The sequence below is a fragment of the Zalophus californianus genome, chromosome 8, assembly GCF_009762305.2.
Source record: "Zalophus californianus isolate mZalCal1 chromosome 8, mZalCal1.pri.v2, whole genome shotgun sequence".
In the NCBI taxonomy this organism is placed as follows: domain Eukaryota; kingdom Metazoa; phylum Chordata; class Mammalia; order Carnivora; family Otariidae; genus Zalophus; species Zalophus californianus.
The window spans coordinates 118,989,732-119,002,259 of NC_045602.1; the positions used below are offsets into that span (position 1 = coordinate 118,989,732).

Consider the following 12,528-nt stretch of genomic DNA (forward strand, 5'->3'; position numbering starts at 1 on the left):
AACGTAAAACAACTCTTAGCCTAAAACAACTCTGAGCCTTTTAATGAGTTCAGAACTTTTCTGTGTGGGTGCTCCTGGAACTATTAAAAATTGAAGCAATTCTAAATAGGTTTACAGATTTGATTTACAAAATGTCTAAAAATTTAGATACTTACATTTAACATAGAAACACTATTAAAATAACATATAAGAATGCCATGAAAAATAACCGTGCTTAGGTAAGTATGGGATCTATTTTTTAAACATTACTTCCCAGTGCACCGGAGGCAATATTAGTCCAGTAAGGAGATGCAAATTCATCTTTGCAGATTAGCTTCCTGAGAGTTCAAATCAAGGGGCCCCTGGAGAAAAGAGGCCCAATCAAATATGGCTTTTTTCCCACCACTGCCCACCCCTAGCATCCTAGGCCTTGCTAAGGTTATTTTGGGATTATGGAATACTTTGTTAAAGGGTATAAATGCAGACCCAAAAAATACACCAAAAAGGAAAGATGTTTATTAAAAATTAGGGGAACCCCTAATTTTTCTATTTGGGAGGCGATGTGATGAGTCTTGCCTACCCCTCCTTAGAGCAAGGCCAATCTTCTCAATCCCATATGCCCAGAGGCCCCTTCTCCACAAGCTTCATAAGTTCCTTTACTGAGAAGATACAAGGAATGAAGAGATTGGAGCCTCTCTGGGCTAATGGACTGGTAACTGGTCTCCAAGCATTGGACTCTTGATTGCAGCCCAGGTCATGATCTCAGGGTCGTGAGGTCCAGGCCCCATGTTGACCGTGGAGCCTACTTAAGATTCTCCCTCTCCCTCTGCCCCCCTACCACTCCCCTGCTTGCACATGCATTCTCTCTCTCTCTCCAAAAAAAGTTAATACTAAATCACAAATACCATCAAAATATCCAGTGAGTGTTCACATTTCCCCAGTTGTCTCATAAATTTTTTCCTACTCAGTGTGTACCGGGCTCCACACACCTAAGATCTAGAATCTTTCAGGGCACCTAAGCTTCTAAGAGCCCCCTACATCTGCTTTTTCCCTTTCTCATCTTTTGGTTGAAGAAAACAGATCATTTGCCCTGTAGAATTTCCTATTTTTCATTTTTCTAACTGCATTTCTATGGGGTCTTTGAACATATATCCCTTCCCCTGCACTTTCTGTAAATTATTAATAAGATTTAGAGGCTGGTCTGATTCAGATATGAGTTTGTGGCAAAAAAAATACTCCTAGATGTCTTTATGTACTTTTATTATATCAGGAGTTACACCCTATCTTTTGGGGTGCAATGAGCACACTTACCTGCAGATCTCAATTTCTAAATACCATTCTCCACTAAAAGGATCCAGGCTCCTTGGAAAAAGGACTGATACCAAGGCTAAGGCAAGAGAAGTATGAAATGAATGTGAAGTATCTTCTTGCACCACAAAATAAGGATGTGCTCAAAGGATTATAGAGATGCATCAAAAGGACCTAAAGTCAGCTTCAGTGGTCTCCCATTGGACACATCTGGGATAATTTGAGCATCAAAATAAATAACGATATCAATGAACTGTAACCCACTGAATAAAGATCCATTAGTCCTTGGGACACCTGGATGGCTCAGTCAGTTAAGCATCTGCCTTCGGCTTAGGTCATGCTCCCAGGGTCCTGGGATCAAGTCCTGCTTTGGGTTCCTTGCTCAGCGGGAAGACTGCTTCTCCCTCTGCTGGCTGCTCACCCTGCTTGTGCTCTCTCTCTCTCTCTTACTCTGACAGATAAATAAATAAAATCTTTTTTAAAAAAAAAGATCCATTAGTCCACATAGACATAGATATGTAAGTAAATAAGAAAATGTGCTTCCCTATAGTAGAATGTCAGTGAATATGTAACTTTATGTTTTGGTAGCTTTTTATTTTGAAATAATTTAAAAGTCACACAAAAGCTGCAAAAATAGAACAAAAATCTCCTATCTACATTTAACCAAGATTCCCCAATAGTTAAAAATCCCCTATATGTAGTTTAGCTACCAAAACATAAAGTTATATTCTTACGGTCAAATTGTAATGTGCAAATTTCCACCCTCATTTCCCCACCAATATCTCCTTGTGCACATGTGTTGGCAGAGATGTGAGAAAATAACCTTACAATAATTTCTTGGCAGTGAAATGAATGAGTCAAAGTAACTTAAACTTAAATATGATCACATTGTCCTCTATATTAGCTTCCTAGAGCTGCTGTAAAAAATAGTGACAAACTTCATGACTTATGACAACAGAAACTGATTCTCTCCCAGTTCTGGAAGTTTTAAAAGCTGAATAATGTGGATGGTACTGTGAGTTAGCAATGTGGAGCCAAATGAGCACACTGTTGCTAGAGTGTACATTTGCACATTTCAGAGGGGTGTAGTGGATTGACCAGTGTCCCTCCAAAATCCATGTTGGAACCTCAGGCTGTGACTGTATTTGGAAATAGGGTCTTTGCAAATGTAATTAAGGTAAGGATAGAGACGACATCATACTGGACTAGGTTGGGGCTTAAATCCAATGGGAATGTCCTTGTAAGAAGAGGAGAAGACACACAGAGAGACACACAAGGAGAAGGCCACATGGAGACAGGGGCAGAGACTGGACGGATGCTGTCACAAGCCAAGGAACGCCAGGAGCCATGAGAAGCTGGAAGAGGCAAGTTAGGATCCTTCCCTAGAGCCTTTGGAGGGATCCTAGCCTGGCTGATGCCTTGACTTCAGACTGCTGGCTTCCAGAGCTTCATACTTACCTTGAACTACCTTGATACTACCATGAGCAGGGGACACAGTTATGAACAAAACAGACACAGTACCATCTCCACCTTCCCACAAAAAACTTAGAATCTCGTGGGAAGGTAGACAATTAAAAATAATAAAAAATAAATTTTGGTCAGAATGGTTATAATCAAAAACACAAGAAATGACAGGTATTGGTGAGGATGTGGAGAAATAGGACCCTTGTGCACTGTTGGTGAGAACACAAACTGGTGCAGCCACTGTGGAAAAGAGGATGGAGGTTCCTCAAAAAATTAAAAATAGAATTACTATATGATCCAGTAATTCCACAACTGGATATTTATCCAAGAAAAAAATGAAAACACTAATTCAAAAAGATATATGCACCCCTATGTTTATTGCAGCATTATTTATAAGAGCCAAATGATAGAAGCAACTCAAGTGTCCATCGAGAGATGAATGGATAAAGAAAACATGATTATATATATATATATATATATATATAAAGCCATAAAAAAGAATGAAATCTTGCCATTTGTAACAACATGGGTGAATCTAGAGTGTACAATGCTAAGCAAAATAAATCAGAGAAAGAAAAAGACCATTTGGTTTCACCCATATGGGGAATTTAAGAAACAAAACAAATGAATGGAAAAAAAAAAAGACAAAAACAGACTTGTATATAGAGAACAAACTGGTGGTTTTCAGAGGGAAGGTGTGGGGGAGGGGTATGAAACAGGTGAAGGGGATTAAGAATCCACTTACTGTGATGAGCACTGAGTAATGTATAGAATTGCTGAATCACTATATTGTACAACTGAAACTAATAAACACTGTACACTAATTATACTGGAATTTTAAGAATAAATAAATTAAAATTTAAAGCAAAAAAACAAATTAAATATGAAGTTCAAGGAAGGGAATGGAGATTCTTCTTCATCAAGTATTGACCCAGTAACTCCTACCAGACCACCCTCCCTTATATAACAACCCTAAATGCTGGACAAAAAGTGCAGAACCACTCTCTGAAGGCACTGGATAGCGGTCCAAAGCTGGGAAATACCAGAGGGGCATTAAAACTTGAAATAAGGGATCAGCACTGGTTGAGTTTCCCAATTTTTACAGCTTTTAATTTGAGTGAAGGCAACAGTCTTGCTGGTTTGAAGAACCTGAAGACAGAGTTTGGAGCAACCGTAGTGGCTGAAAGTAAAGGAAGAATCCTCTTAGAAAAGGAGGAGCCTCAAATTCTGTGTATAAAGTCTGCCAAACTCTCTGGCTGACTCCTGAACCATGTATGCATGAACAATGCTGACTCTAAACAGTCCCAGTTATGGCTAAAATAACTGAATTGAGATTTCAGCTCTTCCCAGCACAGAGAAGACCATTTAAGATCAACCAAATTAACTGCCTGCTAAGAAAGAAAGAAAGAAAGAAAGAAAGAAAGAAAGAAAGAAAGAAAGAAAGAAAGAAAGAAAGAAAGAAAGAAAGAAAGAAAGAAAGAAAGGAGAAAGAAAGAAAGAGAAAGAAAGAAAGAAAGAAAGAGAGAGAGAGAAAGAAAGAAAGAAAGAGAAGAGAAAGAGAGAGAGAGAGAGAAAGAAAGAAAGAAAGAAAGAAAGAAAGAAAGAAAGAAAGAAAGAAAGAAAGAAAGAAAGAGAGAAAGAAAGAAAGAAAGAGAGAAAGAAAGAAAGAAAGAAAGAGAGAAAGAAAGAAAGAAAGGCAATATTCTACAGAGGAACATAACAGAATCTAAAGCTTTGATATCATTCACAATGCCTAGAATACATCCTAAATTAATGCGCAAAAAGCAGAAAAACATGACCTACACTCAAAAGAAAAGACAATCAAAAGAGACCAACACCCAAAGGATCCAAGTGTTGGAATTAGTACACAAGGGTTTTAAAGGACCTCCTGTATCTATGCTCAAGGACATAAGGAAAATATACTCATGATGTACAAACAAGGAGGACATCTCAGCAGAAATAACAGAAACTTTAAAAAAGAACCAAATGGAAATCCAAGAGCTGAAAACTCACAATGTCTGACATTTTAAAGTTCACTGGATGGATTTAACAGCAGATTGAAAGTGGTAGGGAAAAAAAGAGTAAGCCACCTCAAGAGAAAGTATCCAATTTGAAGAACAGAGAGAGAGAGAAGATTGAAATAAAACAATGAATTGAGCCTCAGGAATTGATGGAACAATATTAAAAGACCCAACATAGATGTAATTGTAGGTCTAGAAAAAGAGAAAGAGAATAAGACCAAAAAACTTTTAATTTTTTAAAATTTTTAATTAAAATTTAAAAAAAAATTTTAATAATGGCCATAGTTCAAAAGTGTCTCAAGTTTGGTGAAAGGTATAAAATTGCAGGTTCAGGAAGTTCAACTAAACCTAAGCAGGATAAACACAAAGAAAACCACACCTGCGCACATCTTAATACAACTGCCAAAAGCCAAAGATTAGGAAAAATTTTGAGACAAGTCACAGAAGAATGTCACAATAGGGGAACAGTGATTTGAAAGATCCAAGACTCATGGATCCATGACTCCATTTGCAGCTGTGGCGGCCATGAAAGAGTGTAATATCTTTAGAGTATTGAAAAGAACAACTGGATTCTATATCCAGCGAAAATATCCTTCAAAAATGGAAGGCGCAACCAGTTAAAGAATGAAGAGGTCACTGATGCACAAGTTGAGCCTGATGATGGTGGCACGGGGGTGGGGCCCAGGAGGTAGAGTCGCCCAGGGAAACCTCACCGACAGGGGGACACTATAAGCTGGAACCTGAGAGCTGAGTAGCAGCCAGCCTTGGGACAAGTCTCACTCCCCATCACACCTTTGCTCTAGCATGCACCTGGCAGGTGCACCATGCCTTTGTATGGGATGAACAAAGGAAAGAATATATGGGTGAAACGTTGTATGTGAAAAGCATCAGACTTTGTCTTGACAGTTCTAGAGTCAGCTAGAGTCCTGGGGCCAACAGGTGGAATTTGCAGGGAAGCAGGAAAGAGGTCTCAGAATTCTGGTAATAGAAAAGAGTTCGATGGCTGAAAGTTCCCCAGAGTGGAGAGCAACTGGTGCAAGGAGTGACAGAGACTCTAGCGCTAGCTAGTAGAGGCAGGCGCTGGTGTAAAACCTCACCGGCCCAAATGGACAGGAGGAGGTGCCCCAACTCAGGTTGTGAGTGGATAGGTTTTGCCTGGAAAGTGATTGAAGCTGAGTGATGTATTTCTTACTCTTCAGCGTACATCAGAATTACCTCGAGGGCTGCTATGAGTTGCAGATTCCTGAACCCCACCCATAGGGTATGCTTTAGTGTGGTCCCTGGAGTCTGAGCCCCTGGAGCTTGCATTTTAAAGTATTCTTTGGGTGATTTGAACCACAGTGACTAGAGGACCCATTGAGAAACACAGGCTCGCCACAATATTTGGTCTCCACCCTTTAGATCCTTGACAACCAGGGAGGGAAAAGATGAAGTAACTAGACCTCCCTAACTGGAGGGCATGATGCTGCAACAGGAAATCCAGCAAAGCTGTTCTCCAAAATGCATGCAACCATCAAAAATCACATTTTTGAAGGCTCTCTGACAACAGAGAGAAAAATGTTTATGCTTGGTAAAAAAACAAACAAACTAGATAATTGCCATAATATTTTACTACTATCTACATTTACTTCATATGTAAGGAAACAGAGAAAGGATATTAGAAGGGTATACCTCAAAATGTTGAAATTGCGGGTGCCTGGGTGGCTCAGTTGGTTAAGCGACTGCCTTCAGCTCAGGTCACGATCCTGGAGTCCCGGGATCGAGTCCTGCAACAGGCTCCCTGTTCAGCGGGGGGTCTGCTTCTCCCTCTGACCCTGTTCCCTCTCGTGCTCTCTGTCTCTCATTCTCTCTCTCTCTCTCTCTCCCAAATAAATAAATAAAATCTTTAAAAAAATGTTGAAATTACTCACCTTTAGTGATAAGGAAACAGAAATCTATTCCCTTTGTACTTGCCTCTATTGCCAAATTTTGAACAATATATATATATTAGTAGTTTCATTTTAGTTTTCCCCTATTGGTTAGGCAAAACAAATTCACAATACACAAGGCTTCTGGAATTTCCAGTGTCCTTTGTCTGCATTGTAAATGTACTTCAGGCATGTGACTTTTATAACTTATCAAGGCAATAGATTTCATTTAGGATGTTTCTAGCTGCAAGTAAGAGAAAATGAAAACAAATTATTGTCTAATATAATAGCAAAAACCACAGTCAGCAGCTCCGGGTTTGGCTCATTCAGCGGCTCCAGGTTTAACCAAAAGCATAGCTTCTTTCTCTTTCTGCTCTGTCCTCATCAACATGTCAGTCTACCCTTGTCTGACTCCCCTCACTATCCCAAGGTGGCTGCCACACATCCAGGTATCACATACTTACATGACAACCTCCAGCAGCACAGAGCTATGTCTCTCCAGGCAGGGGACTTCAACACCTCTCAGTGGCCAGGATTGGATCACATGCCTTTTCTAAGCTGATCACTGGCGAAGGAATGGTATTGACGGACTTAGACAAGTCAGAATTTACTAGAATGACATGGAGGAGCAGTGGACAGGAAAAAAACCCAGGGTTTGCTCAAAGGAAGATGGATTCGGGTCAGGCAACCAATCGGCTTTCCTACAGAATGTTTCTTCATTTTGCCCACTTAAGTGTGAGAGATGAAAGTCAAGGTCTTAAGTTTATCAGTCTCCTTCATTCATTCATCCAATATTTATCAAGTGCCTCTTGTGGATCAGAGAGTGTGATGGGAGGAAGGTGTACAGTTGTAAATAAGATAAGGAAGACTATCTTTCCACACAGTACATGTATTGTAGCATGTAGTTTTGACTTTTAGAGGGGAAGATAATTGATTTTTTTAAAAAGTAGTCCATGTGGGCAGGAAGTAGACCTGAGATAAGCCATAAATGAGAAGTGGGTTCTGGTTCCTGGCCCAAGTTTCAGAGGCAAAACCCCCAGTTCTTCCCCAAATGAAACAGACACATGTGAATGAGTTCAACTTGTTAGAAGGGAATATAGCAACAACCTAGCAAAACATGCAAAGACCCCACCAGCCAGAGTATGTTCTAAGATGAATTCCCACAGACATAGTCATACTGGCGCACAATACATTTGCACAATGATACTTATTTGCAGTGTAGTTTGTCACGGCAAGAATGGAACTAATCTAAACGTCTGTCAGAATTCACAATGATACTTACTTGCAGTGTAGTTTGTCACAGCAAGAATAGAACTAATCTAAACGTCTGTCAGAAAAGACGGGTCACATGAACGGTGAATCCATATAATGGGATACTCTGCGGTCATTCAGACAGATGAGCCAGATCCGCACCGCATGTGCTGATGTGAAACTGTCTCCAAGGTCAATTTTTTTTTTTTAACATTCAGAGGCAACTCTTTAATGACCCTCATTTGAGGACAGAAAGGTGAGGTCGGCCAGCTGCTCTTCATGTGGTTTTTTGTTTTTTGTTTTTGCAGTTAAGTCCTTCAAAGGATGAATAGTGAAATCAAGTCATTTCTCCTCCTAGAATTTCTCCTTCTTCTCATTTTTCTTTGTTGGAAGGTTATATATATAAATGTGTTAGTATACGGACATTATAAAAGAGAAGGGAGGGACGCCTGGGTGGCTCTCGAAGCATCTGCTTTTGGCTCAGGTCATGGTCCCAGGGTCCTGGGATCGAGCCCTGCATCAGGCTCCCTGCTCCGTGGGAAGCCTGCTTCTCCCTCTCCCACTCCCCCTGCTGTGTTCCCTCTCTCGCTGTGTCTCTCTCTGTCAAATAAATAAATAAAATCTTTTTAAAAAGAGAGAGAGAGAAGGAATATCCTGTGAGGGAGGAAATCAGACAATAAATCCAAAAAAACTAGGGAAATTAAAAATCCGAACTTGAGGGAAGGTGGGAGGCAACGCATTCTTTTCACAGAGCCATGACACACCGTGCAACTGTCCTCAAAAGCAAGAATGGAAAAAAAACAGACACTCAGCTGCAGAAGGAAGCCAGGGTCTCGGCTTTATAGCGTTTAATGTCTTTGGAATTGGGCTGGGCATCAAGTGCCTTTCCAGAATAAGCCAGAGAAGATCAATCCAACTTGGTTTCTAAGGCTTTAGTCGGCCCCGTGGCCAGCAGCTGGTGAGAGGCACACCGTGGTGGGGGTACACCCAGTTCTTCTCCAATCAGTCTTAAGTCTTGCCCTGCCCCGGATGGTGAACATAACCAGATTTGCTTGTTGGGGTCGGCTTGTTGATCATGTAGGTTCCTGGATCTCCACCCAGTTTAAAACATCACTCCCAAACGGGACATCATAGTCGTCAAAGGTGTAAGGTTTGTCTGCAAGGTCTTCAACAAACTCTGCTAAGGAGCCCAGTGTCTTCTCTGCCGGTCTTTCATAGGTGGTCTCATCCAGAGACCCAGGGTCGCCCGAAGTTCCTGCTGTCTACATAGTCATCAAACAGACGCTGGGCTTTTTGACATCCACAATCTGATGGAGGCGGTGGAGGCTCAAACTAGCGGGCTTGGGTATGCAGGTCGCTGTGGGCCTCCGCGGCAGTACAGCCGGACACCCCTCATCGGCCCCAGGACCCCAGCCCCGGGCTGGCTGAGCCCAGGGGTGTCCTGTGGAGCAGGAAGTGGACAGCTGTAGGGGTGCCTGAGCGACCACGTACTGCTCGTAGTCTGCGGCCGCTCCGCCCTCCCTCCAAGGTCTATGACGTGCAGAAAGTAAGATGTAGGAACCCGTGTTATCGTGTGCGCTTCTGTTGTCACAAAGTACTTCTGTAAAGATGAGAAAGACACTGCCTCTGGGGCAGAAAGCGGGAGGCCTGGGGACAGTGGTGGAAGGAAGAGCTAATGCCACCCTTTTGTACCATTTGTACCATTTTTATCATGTATAGATATTTCCTATAAAGATATTTTGTAATCAGGGGTGCCTGGGTGACTCCACTTGGTCAGAGTCGTGAGATCGAACCCCAGTGGGGCTCTGAGCTCAGCACCGAGTCTGCTTAGGGTTCTCTCCCTCTCCCTCCCCTCCCTCCCCTTAGTCCTTCCCCCACCTCACACCCTGTGCACACATACACACACTCTCTCTCAAATAAATAAATAAATAAATAAATAAAATCTTAAAAAAATATATTATCAGTAAGGTAGAACTTCAGCCCAGTCCTGGAAGAAGGTGAGGGGTGGGATTGAGCCCAGATAAAGGACCAATGACAGACACAACACCCCTGCTTCAGGTCAAGGTCCATGCAGGCCTGGGGTGCACCCAACAGAGAGGTCAAGTGGTCTCACTGAGGGGAAGAAGAAAAATGCCAAGGCTAGGCCACCTCCTGGGTTTTCATAGGGTGGCGTGAACTCCCTACCCTTGGAAGAAGAGGGATGTGTGCAGGACACCTGGGAGGTTCTGATGAAGAGGGTAGTGCCCCTAAAAATGTCTCAAAGGCACATCTTCAGCAGAGAGCTTTTGCGGGTCTTTAACCCTGGAGTTCTGACGCATGAGCTCCCAATCTCCTGGCCATGACCTCAAGTTTCGGCCAAAGGAGAAGTGAAAGCCACAGTTAGGTTTTCTCTTTGCATCTCTGGCAAGATAAGATGTCTCAGAAGGCCAGCTCAGGGGATGGTCCCCAATGCAGATGACCTCACTGCCCAGGCTCAGCAGGTACCAGACACTCAGTGCATTCCCAAATGTTATCTTACTTAATTCCCACAAAAATCCTGCAAGGTCGGTAGCATTATGCCCATTTGGAGCATACAAGCTTATGGAGGGACAGTCACATAGGATCTTGATGCAAATTGCAGCATCCCCAAGACTTGAACTGCTATCCTCACTCCTTACAGTTGATGGGACACTGTTGTGAGTTGGATTGTGCCCCCCAAATTCATATGTTGAAATCCTAGCCCCCAGTACCTCAGAATGCGATGTTGTTTGGAAATAGGGTCATTGCAGAGGTAATTAGTTAAGATGGGTCATTAAGGTGGGCCTCTGATCCAACAGGACTGGTGTCCTTATGAAAGAGAGAAATTTGGAGACAGCCACATGCACAGGGAGAACACCATGGACAATGAAGGCAGAATTCAGAGTGACAGGCTTACCAGCCACAGAATCCCAAAGATTGGCAGAGAGCCCTGAAAGCAAGGGGAGAGGACCGGAGCAGATCTCCCTCCCAACCCTGAGAAGCACCCAGTGCCCCTGCTACCTCGATCTCAGATATCAAGCCCCTGGAACTGTGAGAAAATAAATTTTTGTTATTGAACCCTGCCAGCTCGTGTACCCCGTCACAGCGGCCCGGCAAACTGACGCGGGCAGTATGTTCTGTCTCCCAAACCATCCTGGAGTACAACCCCATGGGCATCCTTAATGTAGATCTTCTCCATCCTCCGGCTGCTGATGGAGCTCTGGGCAGAACGCAAACCTGAGCTGGCCAGACTCCTGATTAAACTATTTCCAGGGGGTTGTCAACAAAGACCCTCTACCATCCCTTCTCTGGACCATCTGATGGGAGAGAGGAAAAGATTCTTGACTCTTCCCCTGAACAAAACTGAGACAAAAGGGCTCCCAGGAGAACCACTCCTAGAAATATAGGCTTTGTGACAAGCAAAAAAGAGGCAAGGACCATCCCCATGATGTCTCATCTTCCAAAGGGAAGTGAAACTAGACTCAACTCTGGCCACAGGCCTAGGGTCAAGGGCATATTGGGAGGCACAAGTCGAGGACAATTCTCCCAAGGCTTGATTCTTGCCTGGAACAGCAGCTTGGAATTGAGCCCCTCCCTAAAAGGGCCCTGGGGGCCTCGGTTTACCCACCCTGAGCTGACGGGTATCAAGCTTGGTCAGTGCTGATAAGCCTCAGCATGGGCCACCTCACCACCCCTGAGATACACAAAGAGGACTTCCAATGCCCAACGGTAGCCCCCCGCTCCTCCCTTACAGGTCAGAGCAGGGAAGAGGGAGGGGTGTGTGAAGAGAAAGCCAGCCCTACATGCACACACACATGCACACAAGCATACCCATGCAAGCACACACACACACACACACACACAGATACACTCAAATGCACACATGCTCATGTACCAACACACATGTGGACATATATGTGCATGCACGGGCACATACGTACTTGCCTGCTCCAAGCTGTGAGAGCCTCCAGATGCCTGCATGGGGCAGAGAGAAAACATTATGTGGTAGAATATGAGATTCAGGTTTACACGGACAGGACCAAGTCTTAAATTAAACTGAACATGATGGAAATGTTTGAATCACGACTGAGATGTCATGAAAGGAGCCTCATCCAGGGGGAAAGGAGGATTTAAAACAACATAGAGATTATCAATGATGGGAAAATGAAAACTCTTCCATGTTCATATTGAGGGGTGCTATCCAGGACTGGCTATCCAGGCCCTTCAAGAGGAGATTCCGCCCATGTTTGTGCCTACTCTTGGACCACGCTCTAGTCCATTCCCGCCCCTCACCCTAGAGTTCCTCGTGCCTTCCAGAATGTGCAAGGCTGCCTCAGGCTTCCGTGCCCTGCCTCACACTGTTCCTTCTGTCCAGGGTACCTTTCCTCTCTGTGACTGTTTGCCAAACTCCTACAAGTACTTCGAAACCCAGACCAAGCACCTCTCCTGTCTTGATTGCTCCCTCTCCGGGCTCCCACGGGCCCTAGGATGTAAGCTGTCAAAGCACCTTGGATGTCTTACCCCAGTGGAACTTCATGTTGATTTGAGTCAGAGGAGATAGAAGCTGGCAGGATGCAAAAGAGGGTTGAGGGGTGCCTGGG

The 12,528-nt window shown here is 43.4% G+C and overlaps 1 pseudogene; it reads right to left on the bottom strand.

Moving 5' to 3' along the window:
• Positions 1-8,738: 8,738 nt before the first annotated feature.
• Positions 8,739-11,126, bottom strand: LOC113938500 (annotated as a pseudogene).
• Between the last annotated feature and the right edge of the window lie 1,402 nt (positions 11,127-12,528).